The sequence below is a fragment of the Salminus brasiliensis genome, chromosome 13, assembly GCF_030463535.1.
Source record: "Salminus brasiliensis chromosome 13, fSalBra1.hap2, whole genome shotgun sequence".
In the NCBI taxonomy this organism is placed as follows: Eukaryota; Metazoa; Chordata; class Actinopteri; order Characiformes; family Bryconidae; genus Salminus; species Salminus brasiliensis.
This window is the reverse complement of record NC_132890.1, coordinates 25,614,107-25,633,427: the sequence shown is the minus strand read 5'-3', so window position 1 is coordinate 25,633,427 and position 19,321 is coordinate 25,614,107. Positions and strand designations below refer to the sequence as shown.

Here is a 19,321-nt window from a genome sequence, read left to right as displayed (position 1 = left end):
TACAGGTTGAAATGCTGTAAGGTGGGACACTAAACAGTTTAGTGTAGAGCTTCTTCAAATAAATGAAAGGCAATAAAACTATGGGTTAACAGAAGCTATTATGGCATGTGAGCAAAATCGCATGATTTACCAAATGTCTAATCTTAAATATGGTCGACCAGACTTCAAACAAGAAGCACCCAGTGGCCTAATGGACCATCCAAAAGTCAGTGACATGGGATTTATCAGGATGTGTTTATGATATGTTTGTTAATCAAAAATCAAATAAAATAATGCTAAGTACATTTGTATGGTGCAAATATTGTCAGATGGTTGAGCAGGGGTAGGCAACAGGGGCCGGAGTCCGGCACAGGTGAGTTGCTGTTTGCTGATTAAATTAGGTGTTTCTAAGCAGGAATCCGGCCCTCCAGGACCGAAATTGCCCACCCCTGCTCTGGAGTCTAAGGCCATTTTCCCATATTAAGCCATTTGCATATTAGATAATCCTCACATTTATGATGTCAAAATGTAAAGAACAATCTCAGCTCTCTATATAAGGAGACACCATGTGACCTAGAGTACTGTATGAAGAGATACTCTGACCCTTAACCTGAAAGAGTTAAGAAATTCTTCACATATCAAATGGTCCCTTTGATCACATGGACAAATAGTTTTGGTGCTTGACCAGAGGGTATTTTGAATACAATAGTATATAAACGGCGAGAGGCAGAAGACGAGACACTTGATGAGAGGCAGAACACAGACACATGTATCCACCATGGCAAGAGTCAGAAACGAGCATCTTGACCAATCCTCATAGCCTTGTAACTCTGGATGTGGGTCACATACAATCCGGCAATAATCCAGGAAGTGTTTAAACCATATTCCTGAGCCATTTGTGCTTTTGTGGACTCCAGAACTTCGCAATATATTCCAGAATTTTTTTGAAATGCAAAAAAAAAAGAAAATTCCACTTTAGCCTTATTCACACAGTTATTGCTAAAGCAATATAGGAGAAAGCAGACAGAAATGGCCATGTTCTTCTTTCTTACAAGGTTATTAGTCAACCAAGTTTCCCACTCTCTCCCTCTTCACCTCTCACACTCAATTTGTCTGTGTGTGTGACAGAAAACAACTATTCTGAAGGTGTGTGGTCACTTGTGGATGGCTCTGTCCTCTCTGGGGAAAGGCCTTGTCCTCAGCCCAGCCCCGGGGCCTCACCTGCTCATCACCTTTATAATACTGATAAAATTGCTTTGTGGACAGAAAGGCCTTAAAATGGATAGGACTCTTCTTTCAGCTACAAATCCTGAAATAGGAATTAGATATCCTCCCCTCCCTCTCCCTCTCTCTCTCTCTCCCTCTCCCTCTCCCTCTCTCTCTCTCTCTCTGCTCAGCTGTTCTTTTTGATAGCTCTTAAAAGGAGGCACTGGGGGCATGACTTGTTTCGGATGTTGGCTACGGAGCATGCTCTTGAGTTTCTGTTTTCTTGTGTGTCTCTTCTGCCTGTGTACAGCCCTCATTGTCTCGGTCTGTCTTTTAGTGCGCTTTATTTATTTCTTTACTTATCAAAGTCAAAGCATGTTCACATTGTGCAATATGGGGGATGAGGGAGAACAGGAAAAATGGATGAAAGTGTCACGTTCAAGGGCGCACTCGTGCCCTACCAAGATTAAGTAACTCTCTCTCTCTTTGTCTCCTTCTTCTTCTTCTTCTTCTGTACATTTCCTGCTTGGTACCCACATAATATGCTTAAGGAGGACCCTAAGGTTGGTTTCATGTCTCACTAAGATTCTAAATACCCAGGGAAAGCTCCTCTTTCCACACTGTCTCAAATGGACACACTGAAAGCCTGTCCTGGCTCTGAGGGCTCTTAAGACTTCAGACTCTGTTTTCATCTGCTCTGATGGAAAGCTCTCAGAATAGCAATTCACCACTATTGTATAAAGCTGAGGTGTTCCAAACGGTATTCACAGGCGGTAGCAAACACCAGTAGCAGAGCACCATGGGGATACCCGTGATTCGGTACCACAGATAAACATCCTGTGCTTGTCTAGTCAGCTAGATTCAGAGCTTTGTTGATTAAGCTTGGAAGCTGACAAAGTGCATTCAGAGATGCACTGATTGCAATTTCCTGGACTAATTCCAAGTCTGACTTGCCAATTAAAATTTTGGCCAATAATTAGAAACCTCCGGAGTCTATGAATGCACCAATAATACAACTCAGAAATGTGATTCAGTCATTTCCTGAATCTGTAGAGCCCGCCCTTTTGACTTTTTGACTCTTGCCAGAACGTACATGACTCACATCTGGAGTTACAAGGCTATAAAGACAGGTCGAGATACTCTGGTGGTCGTGTCTGACTGGTGGATTTGTGTGTCCATCGTCTGCCTCTCATCTGTAATTATATCTATGTGTTAATTTGTTATATTATGTAAAGTAATGTTCAAGTCAATCCTGATGCCTTAAGTCTCTCCCACATGGTGAGGTATACAGTTTAATAATTCAGCAATGGTATCGGACTGGTATTGGGTATCGATCGATATGCACAGTTTATGTATCGGTATTGGTATCGGAACTGAAAAAGCCGGATCGGTGCATCCCTAATTAGTCTGTCATATGCCTCTCATCTGTAATTGGTGGCTTCTTCTGCATCTCATGCTGTTTATATAATATTTTATTTATACATTCAACTATTTTTGTGAACCTAAGACTTCACATGACTAAAGGATATGTTTTCACATGAAATATTAAGAATTTCTGAAATATGACTTTTCAGGTTTAAGGTCAGAGTATCTTTTCTTGTGGGCACTATGTTACAAAGCGATTTAAGGAGATATGCAAAAATTGAGAAATGCCCTTAGACTCCAGAATGTCCATTGACAGCTTATACAGACATTAAAATATAAATTTTATAACATTCTATTAAGTAAAAATCCCAATTCTCAAAATAAAGTGCACTATGTTGTAGGACAACCCTTTTCTTTTTACAGACCAACTACAATGAAGTGGAGTAAGCAGCTTGGAACTGGCTTGTAGCAGACTGTGTGCACGCCAATTACCCAACCCATACATATTCTCCTCCCATCACATGCAGTGTTCTCGACACTGGAAATGTGAAGGCCGACGCACATCTTCTCCAACACAGACACAGCCAGCCAGCGCCATGACACGAGATTAAACAGTTCTGGTAACACAACACCCAAGAAGTATTGCCTGTTATATTGTGTATCTTGGGCTCGGGGACTATATCATCCATTTCATCTGTTGCTAAGAATTCCATGTTTTTCCTTATAATGGCTTTGGTCTTTCCATTGCTGAAGAAAGATAGCAGAGGCTGATGGCTTATGGCTGGCTCTGCACTCTTGATAGCATTAGACATTTTACCGCTGTCTTTTCTTGCTTCCACACTCATGACTTGCTGTGTGTGTGTGTACATGCAAGTACATGCAGGAACTTTGGGTTTGCCTTTGAGTCTACCAAGAAAATTCTTATTTAAGGACAGACACCCTTGAATACCTGTGCTTTTTGGCCACTTATAGAGTCGTCATGATGCCATAGATGACCACTTTCTTCTTATTTGTTTCCATTGTTGTTAAGGAATGCATGACATGGAGTGTATTCCTGCAATGGCTTTGATGATTACTGCACCTTTGTTCCGGACAGCCCTCCTGAAACCCCCCGGGGCCTGAGCTTATTTCTGTCATTGCGGTTTGCTGAGAACAAATTGATTTGCGCATTCATATCGATCTTTTCTCTTTCTTTTTTTGAATTCTAAGAAGGGAAACAGATTTTGCTTGTCGCTTGCTAACCTGCCCTTTGTTACCTGTCTCTCTCTCTCTCTCTCTTTTTTTCTTTCTTGCTCTCTTCTCTTCTGTCTGTGCTAGTGTCTCTTGTGGCAGCTGCAGTGTGTCAGGTCAGAGGTTTGTGTTCCTCTGCCTGATCGCACCCTTATTAGTGCATCATCCATGAGACTGCTGGCTCTCCTGCTACTGCAGAGATTGTGGCATTGATCTTATCAGTCAGAGGATCCTAACCGCCTAGAGTCCTAATGAGCATCTCCAAGTTGACACTGTGGTTCAGAGTGACTCCAGGAACATTTGCAAGCCTCAGGGTTACTTTGTTAACAATAGACAGACAGTTGTAAATTAATCTGATAGCAGATGAACCTGATATGGCATGAACTGAAGTGTCAGGCACTGCGTGAATCATTTATTTTTCATTTTATCTCATTATTTCCCAGTAATTGTGGCCCCATCATTTTAAAGCACATTCCGAGATCTAGTGCCTCTACACGGATACACTCTGGAGTACTGAGAATCCAAGCAGCATCCAGTACACAAGACTTGTCAACTGATCAGTGTAACCTATACAGGCATCCTACCACATGTCCTATGGTCCTTGCTGGTCTGTTACACTGACTCCTGTTGAGTTTGAACGATCACAACCTGTTTAAGGCTGGCATGGAAGTGTGGACTAGGAGGAGGTAGAGGGTTAGCAATATGCTGGTGACCTTGGTAGCTTTCTAAAAACAATGCAACAAAAGATGACAGCTGGTCCAGGAGGAGGTACAAGTAAGTGCACTTACAAGTAGGATGGTGAGGATGTGATAGAATGTGTGGACAAGATGGGGGAAAACAGTGGACCAGAAGATCTTTTGGTTGGAGCTCTTTAAGCCAAGCCTCTGCACACAGTATTCTTCCCAGTCCATCCACGCTCTTATTGTGGCAAAAGCTTGAAACTGTCCACTGTTTTAGAGAAAAGGGTCTTAAGTGCATCTTTAGCTGTTGCTTCAGTGCACCAGAAGAGAGATAGTGGAATCATGAGCATGGGCTGTATGCATTTGCAGATGGTATCAGTGATGGAATCGCTCAGAGCTAGCAGTGCCACCCAGCAAAACCCAAAGACCCATGAGGGTTCCTGGTTCCTCAATCGAGACTCGTAGATTAACCTTCACCTGGGGAAAGCAACTCCCAGATCCAGTTCCCAGATTCCATGCTAGTGACCACCATCCAGTCTTGATGTCCCGAGGGAAAACTAGGTGAAGGAGGCACATGATAAGAATAGGGCCAAGTGCCAGGTAGCAAAGGAGGCATGCGCAATTTGTGGCCATCGCTGTGGCCTGCAGAGGCTTCATGGGCCTCTCTAGAAAGCTGTCAAGCTCCTTGGCGTCACACGATTGCACAGCGGTAAAGCCATTAACGACATCAGAGAGGGCCTCAAGACAACTGTAGATCAAAAGGGGCAATCCATAAGGCAATCCACACTTTCTACTTGGTGCTTGACACAGACTGTGTCACTTGGGTGAAGCTGTGTGACTGTTGAATGGTCCAAAATACACTGTAGGTACAATCAATAACAACATGGGTTTAAAAGCACTAGCACTAAAATAAAGAGCACATTTTAGATACCAAACACATTGTGGGTCAACATCTACATGAGGTTTCCCAGCCTTGTTTGTGAAATGTGTGGTGGGGCAGTGGTGACATGCTGGGTTCTTGATCACAGGGTTGTAGGTTCAATACCGCTGCTGTTGTGCCCCTGAGCAAGGCACTTAACCTTCTCTGATCCAGGGGTGCCATGGCATGGCTGATCCTGTGCTCCTACCCCAGCTTTCCAAGCTGGCATATGCAACCACAACCATTTCACTGTACTGTACAATGAAAATAAAGGCACAGAAATAGAGGTGCCACACTGCACTGCAAGGACATGCCAGTTGTACTCAGAGGAAGGGCAGGGACACTCAAATCTGTAGCTCTTAGCGCTTGTCTCTAGTTTCCCCCAGGACTGGACTAGCATTAATCCTCTGGAATCATTGACTGTGTGCATGGTCATACTATACTAAGCACCTTACACCATACTATATACTAGAAAGGCTTGTTCTGCTTCCATATCACTAATAAATATGAATAAACATGCCTCATAAATGTCTTCGTACAAATCTGTACAGACATCTCTTGGTAATTCCAGTATGTGCTGCTGGCTATCCGGTCTATTACGGCATATTAGCGAAAGCATACCGAGTCACTTAGAAATGCCTTGTTGACTCAGAAGTGGGTTGACACACGCGTCCTGTAATAAGGCTCGGCAGCTTGATTGTTTTGAATAGGAGAGATCGCTGATGCTGAAAGTGTCCCGGACTGTCCCCCAACCCCCCCACCCCGTATGTCCCTTTTGCTCACACGGGTTGCTAGATTGAACTGATTTGGACGAGCGTCTCGCTTTTATCGAAGTGGAAAGATTTTATATGAAGTGCTGCCTCAATGTCATGCCTGAGAAGATAAGCAATGCCATGGGTAAATGTGTGTGTGGGTACATGTGTGTGTGTGTTTGTGTGCACTCATGCGTGTTTTCCTCTCATGTGTTGGCTCTCAGCTTACTGGCTGTGTCTGATGAAAGAGAGTGACATTTTCTCAGATGTGACTCATTTGCACTCTGCAGGCCAAATAGGGCAAGGCGGGAGCGAGCAAGGGAGGGAATGACAAAGGGAGAGTCACACACTATATAATTCACTCTTCATCTCACATCCAGAGAATCAGATCCACTTATGATTCGCCGGGCCTTCCCAGGGCCCGTATTTTGTTTGCTGTGTATTTTGTTTGTTTGTGGGTTTGTGTGCCGTTGCATGGGCAGGTACATCAGGCTAAATTGCACAATTTCAGCACTCCTAATGTAGATCCTGCAGCATATTAAACAAATTATCATGCAATATTGGAGGGTATGATTAAATGACAAGCCTCTCCTTACAAAACATCTTACAGGCAAGTTATGTGTTCATAGATGGGAATGGATGGCGGGTCCAATCTCAATAAATAAATAAATCCAGTGTTGTCATGTTAATCCTGCTAGAGATTGCTAGAGATTGATGCTTCTTTAAACAATCAAACGCTGATACTTGGGCCTCCTTCAACACTATGTTGTGCTGCCCATAATCTTGCATAACTCTCGCATGTGAAATGTCTCGACATTCGCCCCTAATGAGCCAGCTATCCATGTCCCAGCTCCCTGCTGGAGCCGCCTCAGCATAAACACATCTGAGCAGATTTCAGTGTTTCCTATTCTGAGCCATGGAGCTAAAATGAGCCGTTGCAGGAAATGAGCTTTTGATTGTGTTCGGCTTCTACATGCAAAGCGAGTTTCGTCTTCCGCAATCCTGCAAGTGTTAGAAAGGGATTTTGTGCGAGCTTTGGGGGGGAAAAAAAAACACTAAAGAAAATCGCAGCTCACACCATCACGCCCAAGCTTGGCTGATTTTGTCACTGGGAGACACACTCAGAGTGTAATGAAACCTTGACAACTGTTTTTAGCAAACTGAGTCTGATGGTTCCTGCACTGTGGCAAAAGAAAAAGGTGCAGTTGCTCCTGTTGTCGCCCTGTTCCCTCGCCGACAGTAGTGTGCCATGGCACATTTATGACAGATAAACAGATGCATTTATTCATAACATATCATCCCGCATATTCATAACAGCTTTCTGACACCTGCAAATTGGGATATTGTGTAGTACCAGTCAAAGGTTTGGTTGAATATGTGCTGATCATCAACTTAAAAACATTTGCCCCAAATGCTAGGGTGACCATATGTTTGTTTTAAAAAAAAGAGGACACTGGGGACACACGGGTATCCACTGTAGCTAGAATGTCATGACTAGGGGGTTCTAATAGGCCTAAGTTGAACTGAAAGGTGATTATTTGGTCATATAAGCTGTTAAGGATATTTATTGGTCTAGCTAAATAAGTAAATGTGTATGAATTCATTAACTTAGTGTAGAGGCAACTTTTGACTGGTACTGTATATTGGATATCGCTTTTTGAATGTGAAGGAGAAGGATGGAGTAAAAGGGAGAGTGTGTGAGTAAAGGAACAAGTCAGTGAGAGAGAGAGAGAGAGAGAGAGAGCGCGCAAGCGAGCATGTGAGTGAGTGAGCGCACTAGTGAGTGACAGACGTAGCAAGAGAGTGACACAGAGAGCATCAGTTTTCTCTGTAGGCGGGATCTACAGCCAACCTCACTTTCCATGTCCATCAGTTCAGTTTAGTGTCCTGCAGCTCCAACAGACACTATAAAAACACTTCACCCAGCCTGTGCGACTCTAGTGCCACTCTATTGATGTCCTTCATGATGAGGCCACACTCCTTGTAGACTCCAAATAGTATATATATATATATATATATATATATCTCATAGGTGTCCAATAAAAAATATGTATCTCCTAAATAGTGACATTGCATTATTACATTACATTACATTACAATGTATATATATATATACAGTCATGCCCGAAAGTATTCATACCCCTGGCAAAGTTTGACTTAAATTTACTTTTATTTAACCAGAAGTTATATTTTTGCCTTGAAACGACACAGGCATCTCCCAGGAGATAACACGATGATGTACAAGAGGCATCATTGTGGGAAAAAGTATTTCTCAGCTTTTATACACATTTGAACAAAAAGTGGCATGTCCAAAATTATTCATACCCTTTGAAAACTGTCACAGTATATGGGAAAATCCAAAGTTCTATACCATTCCAAATAGTCCAAGCTGTTTTAAAGCATCCTAATTACCCTGATTCATTGGGAACAGCTGTTTTAATCAACTCAACAGGAGAAAACCAGCAGCTCTCTGCAGTTGGTTTGTGGACAGTCATGGCTAAGACAAAGGAGCTCACTAAGGACCTGCGGCTGTGCATTGTGGCCGCTCACAAGTCAGGAAAGGGCTATAAAGCCATATCAAAATGTTTTCAAGTTCCAGTGGCTACAGTGCAAAGTATTATTAAAAAATACAAGAAGTTCCGCACTGTGGAAAATTTCAGAAGATGTGGTCGGAAGCCAAAAGTGACACCTGTGCTGGCCAGGAGAATAGTGAGAGAGGTGAAGAAAAATCCAAGGATCACCACCAAGGCCATCCTGGTGAATCTGGACTCTGCTGGTGGCGACATCTCAAGGCAGACAGTTCAATGGACACTGCACACTGCTGGGTTCCACGGACGCAGGCCAAGGAGGACACCACTTCTCCAGAAAAGGCACACAAAAGCCCGCTTGACCTTTGCAAATGCTCATCTGGACAAAGAAGAAGACTTCTGGTGTTCTGTTTTATGGTCAGATGAAACAAAAATTGAATTGTTTGGCCACAATGATGTGTGCACCATTTGGCGTGAAAAAGGAGAAGCCTTCAACCCTAAGAACACCATCACCACTGTCAAACATGGTGGTGGGAACCTAATGTTTTGGGGGTGTTTTTCAGCCAATGGACCAGGGAACTTGATCGCAGTAAATGGCACCATGAAAAAAGAGCAATACATCAAGATTCTCAACAACAACATCAGGCAGTCTGCAGAGAAACTTGGCCTTGGGAACCGGTGGACATTTCAGCACGACAACGACCCAAAACACACAGCCAAAGTGGTGAAGAAATGGTTAGCAGACAAAAACATTAATGTTTTGCAGTGGCCCAGCCAGAGTCCTGACTTGAATCCAATTGAGAATCTGTGGAGGGAGCTAAAGATCAGGGTGATGGCAAGGAGACCCTCGAACCTCAAAGAGTTGGAGCTCATCACTAAAGATGAATGGGCAAAAATACCAGTGGAGACATGCAAAAAGCTGGTCAGCAATTACAGGAAGCGTTTGATTGCTGTAATAGCCAATAAAGGCTTTTCTATTAATTATTGAGAAGGGTATGAATAATTTTGGACATGCCACTTTTTGTTCAAATGTGTATAAAAGCTGAGAAATACTTTTTCCCACAATGATGCCTCTTGTACATCATCATGTTATCTCCTGGGAGATGCCTGTGTCATTTCCAGGCAAAATAAATATATATATATATATATATATATATATATATATATATATATATATATATGCATTATAATGTAATGTAATGTAACCTACTTAATACCAGATATAGTCTTTATGAATTTAAAGGGGACTCCGTTGCCTCCCTGAAACTCTAGTCTGTAGGTCTGTATCTGGCTGTGTCACTGGTGATTTGCATAATGTTCATTGATAAATGTGCCTGTAATTTGTGTATACCTGGTGACAGTGACATCGCCATGGTGACACTATCTGCCACATTTGATAAATGTTCCCCTTAGCTTCCACCTTTCCGCAGGTCGAGCAGTGCTGGGTGTTGGCGAGTGGCCAGCAGGTCAATAACAAATTGAGGCAAGCCACACCCAAGGCCTTCCTTATGTCACTTTGACACTATATAATATGGACGAAAGTTAATACCACTCTGGTTTGTAGTTAGTTATTATATAATGGTGGGTCATTCTTAGTACTGCAGTGACACTGATATAGTGGATAAGACGCAGTAGACTCACTGTTGACTCTATTAGATACTTCTACCTAGTTGGTCCACCTTGTAAATGTAAAGTCAGAGAAGAAGCTCATCTGTTGCTGCACAGTTTGTGTTGGTCATCCTCTAGTCCTTCTTTAGTGGTCACAGGATGCTGCTCACAGGACGCTGTTGACTGGATATATCTGGTTGGTGGACTATTTTCAGTGCAGCAGTGACACTGAGGTGTTTAAAAACTCCAGCAGCACTGCTGTATCTGATCCACTCCTACCAGAGCAACATACACTATTAACACACCGGCACCATGACAGTGTCACTGCAGTGCTGATTACGACCCATCGCCCAAACACCACCTGCTCTGTGGTGCTATGGTCATGTGGGGGTGGAGTTTGCAGGAGGTAGGGATGGTGGTGCTACCTTCCTGAAATGAGTTTGTGCAGGGTGCTATGAGTCTGTTGTGTTTAGCTTTTGTGGAAGAGTGTTGGGTGCCGGGTTTCAGGCCTTTGATTTGTGGCCAAACCGTAGTGTGCTTACTGAGTGCTTTCCAGCAGGCCGTATTTTATCCACACGCTAGTGAATGTTGGATAACTTTCTTCCTCTGTGGAAGGCAGAGGAAGACCTATCATTCATCTCCAACTCTGCTGATGAATGAAAAACAATCTGCACTTCTCTGCTTCTCTTCCTTTCGGCAGCGTGAAGGGAAGGCGCTTCCCTTAGTCAGTGCTTTTCTGGGCTTGATTAGAATCAATTGCCCTTGGGTGGGTAAATAAATATGAGGCAAAGGGAACTCCTATTCAAATGTCTCGACAATCGCTTTATCTTGATGTGTTCTCTTTTTCTTTCCCCCACTTTCTGTCTGCCTGTCTGTCTCTCTTTCTCTCTCTCTCTGTCAGGCTGCTGTATGACTGATCGACCGCGAGCAGATGACGGCGGTGCCGAGGGATCAGACGCAGTAAAAATCGAGGCAGCCCCAGCTGTCCTGTGGGGGAAGAAGTGAAGAGAGAGAAAGGGAGTGAGAGAGAGTGAGAGGGCTCACAGAAGAACTGCGGCTGTTGTCCCCCTGCGTCTTACAGGTGCGTCTGATTTCGATTTTCATACAGCGGGCGCGGCCTGCAGTGCTGGGTTGTGTGCCTTTCACAGGGCTTTGTGTTCTTGTCTCGTGACACCCAGGTGGAGGACTGGAACCGTGTCACTGCCTCCAAAAGAGATTTCACACCAGCCGCTTTCACACACTAGAAGCCCCGTTATCCCCACTGATTACAAAGGCATGTTGTGATTCTGTATTAATCACTCCTTACTTGTAGCTCATTAAAACCAGCGGAGAAATTGATCCACCCATGTTCCCCCACCCACTCATATGTCTGGGTTAGATAGCCACTAATGCATTCCTTTCAGCTACTGTTGAAAACTTGCAAGCTTTACAGAGCATTGACAAAAGTTCCATTCAACCTAGAGGTGTGCAATGTGAGGAGATTTTATTGTATCATGATGAATCTGGTTATCTGGCTTTTCAGGAGTATCTCATGGATATGGTCAGTATATAAAGGACACTGACCAACTGCAAGAGTGTAGTTAGTCCTGTTCAACCCAATAAACCTCATATGTAGGCCCACATTTCAGTTATTTACTCTCATAAGTACATTACTGCCACAATTCACAACAATTTTAGAAACCCTAAAACAGAACCATGAGGGACTCCACAAAATATGATCTCAGAATGAAACATGTTGATTTTCCTTTCACATGAAAAATGAGCTTGCCAGATAGTGTTGCTGTCCTCTCATTGTGTTCTCTCAGCACAGTGAGTGTGCTGTTAGCAAGCTGAAGAGATTGTAGTCGGTTAGTGTTTAGCCTTGCACCCACTCACTTCCCTGAGATTGACCTCCTCCAGTCTTAGCAGTAAATTAAATAAGCCTGTACTTTCCATTTGTGATGTGTGTTTAGCTTGTTGGTTCAGCTGATGTGCTAAGTTTGAGCTCCCTTTCTGTGGACATTGGCACAGGAAAAGCTGCAGTCACGAGGTTTGGTTAATGAAGCAATCCGTGTTCCCATGACTAGCAGTCTGGAGATGATGTGCTGCTCCATAGTATCAGCAACACCATATTCTCCAGAAGATACAGAAGCAGCTTTGACTAGTGCTTTTTCTAGTGGGTTGGGTTTATGTAAATTTTGTGTGTGTAAATATAGCAAGTCAAGACTGTTATGTAACAGTTTGGGGGTTTTTAACAGCTCTGTTTTACAGCAAATAACAGTGGTTGAGGTTCACCGTATGTCAGTTCCATGTGCCGAACACTAATTATTCAATTATGTCTAGAATATAATTTTATAATAGGGCACTTTTAAAATAAAGTGGTTTGTTATCTTTGTGAATGAATCATCACACTGTTAGACTTTATTTGTCACGCTTTACGTTCCTTGAGCGGAAAAGCTTGGCTGCAAGCTGCTGAGCTGTGCATAAACATAAAGCAGTTAAAGACACCTAACTAAGTCTCAATGGACAGAAGACAACTAAGTGTAAACTAAACAATGTGCGAACAAGACAGCGTGCAGATAGGTTCTGCAAACAGCTGTTAACTTTTAGACAGTTTTTGACTGTTTCATCAGCAGTTATTAAGAATAGCGTAGAAAATCTGTTTCCATGCTTACATAAAACAATGACAGGCTCGGTTACAGGCCTAGTACATCCTATTAAAAAAAGTGCTGTGCTTTTATTTGTCCTTACGTTGATCACAGACATTGTAATGTGCAGCAGGAAGAGGTTGTAAGTGAGGGGTCTACTGAGTGTGTTAATAAAGAGTTTGTGGGTTTTGTTGAGTTATTTTTTTTCAGGATAAACAGGGATTAGTATGGTTTGTAAGCTAGGCACAACATTTCCCAGTGTCTGCTATTTTAACAGAGCATTATCTGTAGCATTGACACACTAATTCTCTGTGAGATAGATCTTCCACTATTACACATGACACTTTCAAGCTGGGTGAGTGAACACTGGTATGGGTTTCTTGCGAGTCAAGTGGAGCTCAACACACTTGGAGGAAAGTGGTTGGTGTGGCGCAACAGATAACACCACTACCTGCCACCGAGCTACCATACCATGTGGGAGACTGGGGTTCGATTCCCGGTCTGGGTGACTGTGCTGCTGCGCTACACCAATAAGAGTCCTTGGGCAAGACTCCTAACACTACATTGGCCCACCTCTGTAATACCAGTAACCTTGTAAGTCGCTCTGGATAAGAGCGTCAGCTAAATGCCATAAATGTAAGTGTAAATGTAAATCATTGAGGCTCAACATGATTGGAGGAGAATGCTAACTGTCCTGTTCTGTTATGTCAGTCAACAGACATCCATCCTAGATAGCATTGTGCTGAGTAATTTGGGGAGATGAAGACCAGTTCTACCCATCCAAAATGTAATAACCAGGCCAGTTAATGCTCTTTTGCTTGTGAGTTTCAATGCATTCGCTATTGCATTATGATTCATTGTAATAAGTGTTACATTTATAAACTAGATGGACCAACGTTGTGCTCATTTGTAGCTAGGGCTCCTTTATAACACCAGGCTGGGGAAGGGGGGGTAGGGAGAAATGCTAGAATGGACTTCCTCAGAGTCACATGGAGCTCAACACACTTGGAGGAGAACACTAACTGTCCCATTCTGTGAAGTCAGCTAACAGAACCCTGCAATTGACAATTTGTTGAGTGTTTGGGGCCTTTCTACTCACCCAAAATGAAAGAACAAGGCCAGTTAATGCTCTTTTGCCCATGGGTTTCCTGTTTTTTTGTTTCTCCTCTGATGTGAAGGGTTCTTGGGTTTGCGGACAGCGCTGTATAAATAGAACATAGTCCCATTATTATTCAGTCTCAAGCACTGTTTATTCCACGGTTTATAGTGGCTGTTTCACTCGTCTTCTTTAGCATCTCTTTTTTTTCATTTCTTTTCTGCTTCCTTCTTAACATCCCCCTGTAAGCTGCAACGTTTCCAGCAGTTTCGACATCATCGCCACGCTGCAGGAATCTGTGGGACGGGCCTGCAGTAAAGCTCCCACCTGAGACAGTCTCAGAGAGAGTGGGAGGTTTCGTGAGCGCTAGACAGAGGCACGGTGGGGCGGTGCGCGACCTTTTGATACAGCTCCATTTCTGCAGTGGCTTGATCGATCTAGCCACACAGTAGGGAAAGCCGGAGCTCCGGCAGTGGGGGCCTTAGAGTCCCCAGGGGCCCACGCGCACATAATGGGACACTGCTCTTAACCCTGGATGTGAGAAGGCTTTCTGGGAAGTGTAAAATGCTTCTGTGTGCAGTGCTCCACTGAGGAGCTGCTCTTTTCTTCTCCTCCACATCTAGGTTCTCTTCAACAATTCCAGGAGTTCAAATAAGCGGGGTTACAGATTGACGTTGTCATGGTATGCATTGCCTGGTCGAGTGAGGACGGATGTCGGAAGTCTCTCAGTTCTAATGCACGATTGACTTCACATGGGAATCAGCTGACCCCATGCCCAAACAATCCATAGAAAGAGAAGTGATGAGGGAATATTGACGGAGAACACCCAGGCGAGGCCATCAGTCTGATCAGGAGGGTGAAAGGGGGCATTCAGGTGAAGCTTCTAGATCAACAAGAGAGGGTCAGAAACACAACTGTAGCACATGAAGGTGGTGCCAAGGTGGACGGACTGGTCTGCTCAAACAGGAATACCTAATGAAGGTTGAAACAGACCTCACAGTGGGACAGTTGGACATGTCTGAGATGTGCAGTGTTGTTTTTTCAGCTATGACATGTTCCACAGAATAATTAGAGATAGACGAGTCGAATTGGTCTAAATTTTTACACCACTGCCATAAATACAAATCAGGCTTTGAGTGCCCCCTCGTAGACAGCTGTACACATGCATTAGTTGACAGGCTGAATGACAAGTGAAAGTGTACCATTCCCTGTTCAAACCTACATTTGTTGATTTCTGTGTCTGAGTTGCATCAGTAATTTGTGCATATACATGATTTTTATAACGTGTTGTCTTGGAGCGGTCTTACAGTCACATATGGTGCTCTCCCCCCACAATGCTTCGTTGTGGAGCTGGCCGTCATTGGTGGCGTCTGCAGGCTGGTGCGTTGGAGCCGGGGATGCAGCACTTTCCTCTAGGCTCACTGGTTGCCTGTCAATGTTGCTTCGGCAGCAGTTCGAAAAATGAGCCACTTGACAGCGCATGTGTCGGAGGGGGTGTGTGCTAGTCCGCCCTCACTGTTGAGGGGGGCATCACGTGTAATGGGGGGGGGGACGTATGGGTTGGGTAATTCATCCATAATTTGGCAGTCCAAGATAGATTAATTGATAGAAAAATAGTTATTAGTGACATCCCTAAACATAGCTCATTTTAGTAAACTAAACAGGGCTGTGTTTAGGGCTGCCACTAACAGTTATTTTTCTACATTTACATACACACATATATATAATATATATATATATATATATATATATATATATATATATATATATATATATATATATATAGCTTCAAGTATGGTCAAGCAGAGTTTCAAGTATGGTTCGGATTGACCGGCTTAAAATCCACGGAACACAAGCGTCCAGGCATTTTTCTGTCTTGGCACCAAAGTGGTGGAACGAACTTCCCCTGGATGTTTGAACAGGAGAGTCGCTCGCTGTCTTCAAACGCAGACTGAAGACCCGCCTCTTCCAAGAATACTTTGGGCCAATAGTGGAGTATTACAGTCTCCTTATTGCCTTGTGTTTAGTAGTGTCTAAACTTAGAGGTATCTTTGAATTTTTAGTCTATTCAAACTAGCTGAGGCTATTCTTCAGTAAGTCGCTCTCGAGTGTCTGCTAAATGCCTTAAATATATATATTATATACAAATACACACAAAGCAATACTTTCACCTTTAAGAAATTTAACAAATGCAAGCAATCATCTACAAAACAACCATGACACTGAACTCATAATGAACCCAACTTACCATTAAATTCATCTGCAGTAAAACTGCTTAGCACCTTGCATTTTTTAAAGAAAAACATCAAACGCAACAATAGGTGCACTCCATTTACCTGTGCTGTGTCACTGCTTTGTGCGTAGTGGCGAGGGCACAGAAACCTGTTTAAATGGAGTGTTGGCGGCACTTGTATCAGCTCTTACATAAAGTGTTGTGCATCTGCAATTAAAATAAAAATGTCACTACAAACTGTTGCAGCTGTCATTATTGAAGACAGATGGTCACTTGTGGATTCAGAAAGTACATTTACCATTTATCATTTTTTGCCAGGATGTTTGTCAGGCCTTTTTATATGTTACACATTTGCACATTTGGACCGGAGCTGGAGCTTTCAGGCAGCAAAGGTGGCATGAGCTAGATATACGCCCGCACGGCTCAGTGATCTGCAAACTACGAACACTATAGAAATGTGTCAGCTGAATGCAGGGGTGTTAATTGTTTGAGTTTGCTAGGAGCAGGAATGGGAGGGACTTCATTATCTCCAATGATGCCTGGTAACAACACTAAGCATTTACTTTATACTAAAACCACTAGACAATTTATTAGATACACAATACAAAAACTGGGTAGTGCCTCTTTTTGCTCTCAAAGCAGCCTCAATTTTACATGGTATGGATTCGACAAGATGTTGGAAACATTCCTTTGAGATTCTTGTTCATGTTATTTTGACTCCGTCATGCAATTCTGCCAGTTTTTCAGGAGCATGTTCATGCTCTGAATATCCTGTTCTTCTGTTTCTCAAAGGTTCAGATTGAGGGTTGTTTTTTTTTTTTCCATCTTCATGGACTCTATCTATCTAAATCTCACAGTTATCAAGGCTTAAATGTAGTGCAGCCTGTGGTTCAGTATAAGGTTGGAAAACACTGTGTTTATAGCATATAGCAGATGCTCTTATTCAGACCGACAGAAGTGCTTTGCTGTCCACTCAGAAAATATCCCTAGCTAGTATGAATATGCTTGAGTCCAAGAATGACGCCATGCTTAGATGCAGCCAAATACAAAATTCAGTACGGACACCTAGACTCAAAAGACAACTCAACAGCTAGATACAAAGACTACATTGTGCCTGGAGGTCAAAGAAATAGTAAGTAAGACAAGTAAAGTGCAATCACAAGCCTTTAATAAGTGCCAGATTAGTGCTTGATTTAAGTGCTCTTAAGAACTAGAGACGCATTTTACCATGACTGGCAAGCTGATTTGAAATTTCTAAGTACGTACCTTGGCGTTCTGGCCTATGAATCATAAGGACATTTGCTCATTTGAGAGCATTCAAGAGGCAGCTCCTCAAATGTTTAGATTGTTCATGTCTCTTTTTTTCTCCCAATTTATAGGCTGTAACCTGATTCATACATTTACAGCATTTAGCTGATGCTATAATCCAGAGCAACTTAAACTTAAATCATGTTACACAGATATGATAAACTACCATTAGGAGTGTTGCCCATGGACTCTTATTGGTGTAGCATAGGATACAAGAATACATACAGATAACAAAGACATTGAATGTTCCTAGAGATATGGCTGAAAACATAGTTAGCAAGTTCAAAGTTTGGAGGAACACTGGCTACGCTACCTAGACATGGCAGAAAGAAGAAGCAATCATCTGCTGCCACCAGGTTCCTGAGGAGGCAGGTGGTCAAAACCCTTGAGTGACTGCAAAAGACCTGCAGCAAGATTTGGTGGTAGGAAACACTGAGGTCTCAGTCTCTACTGCCCCAAAAGCACAAAAGAAATGGCCCAAACTGCTCAAAACAATAGAAATAAGACATAGAAATTGCACTAAACCAACCATAAATGCTTACTGGTGACATTACCATTGAATATTTCACCCCATTATTCATGCCATCACTGGAAATCCGCTTCAGAGGTGTAATAGGATGAATGTTTACAAATCAGGTATGTCTATGAAGGCCTTGCCTAACATTGAACAGTTGAGTTTCTTATTTGCTTAGCATTTTATTAAAGTTGTTTTGATGATACTTAATATGAGCTAATATATATATATATATATATATATATATATATATATATATATATATATATATATATATATATATCCAGTCATAATGACTTCTACAACAATTGCGGTATAAAATGGCAACATTGGCAGATACCCAAAACAGTTGACACACAATTTTATATAAACTACTGAACTACTTTCAACAAAAATGCCATTTTTATTGACTATGGCAGTCTCAGAATTATTCAATTTTAAGAATCTCTTAAAAGAGCACACATTTGGTGTTTCAATCAAGTGTCAGCAAATTCTAGGAGAAAACACCATGCCTTCTGTAAGGAAGCTGAAGCTTGGGCATCATTGGACCTTCCAACAGGACAGTCACAGACGCCTGACCTAAACCTCATAGAAAAAACAAGAATATTAGTGCACTGGAGGCCACTGCCCATGATGAATAGAGAAATATTTCTTAGAAATGCTACCAGAAGTTGGTCTGCCTATGCATCACATTTGCAGTAAGTCATAACTACAAAAGGGTGCTGTACTAAAGTACTAAAGAAACTTGTGATGAAGGGTATGAATAATCCTGAAACTGCAGTAGTCAATAAAATGGCATTTTTATGTTGAATTTGGAGAAAGTGCATGTTCTGTTAGTTGGGTTCAGTCATTTAAATTGTACTTGTTTGATTGGTTTATTGCATGTTTGTAAATGTAGGCTAATAAACCTTGCAAGTGTGGTTGAAATGTTTTAATTGCTACTGCATTTTCCATTCAAAGCTTTACTATAGGTTCTAGTCTTTGTAGTGTTTCTCCAAAAATCTGCAGAACCTCCAAAGTCCAGTCGAAAAGCAGAAAATGCTTTTCGCCATCCAAGTTACCCAGACAGATTCAATGATGGTGAGGTATTTCCTTTGTTCTGAGGATACCTGTAGCTTCAGCAGTTCAGCGGAACTTCAGATGTTCTTCTTTGTAGTCTGTTTGTTATTCTCAATAGGAGCTTCTCGATTAGCTCCACATGCTTTCAGAACCACAGCACTGAGTTGCCTTTTCACAGTGGAAGGATGGACAGAAACACCTAAGGATTTTTTTATAT

General features: G+C 42.5%; 1 protein-coding gene across 1 annotated transcript in view; it reads left to right on the top strand.

Moving 5' to 3' along the window:
* Positions 1 to 19,321, top strand: part of LOC140575369 (leucine-rich repeat and fibronectin type III domain-containing protein 1-like protein) — a 244,871-nt gene that overhangs the window by 95,756 nt on the left and 129,794 nt on the right. Inside the window, exon 2 of the mRNA XM_072695666.1 lies at positions 11,169 to 11,348. The gene's annotated coding sequence lies outside the window, so the exon portion shown is untranslated. The remainder of the gene's footprint in view (positions 1 to 11,168; positions 11,349 to 19,321) is intronic.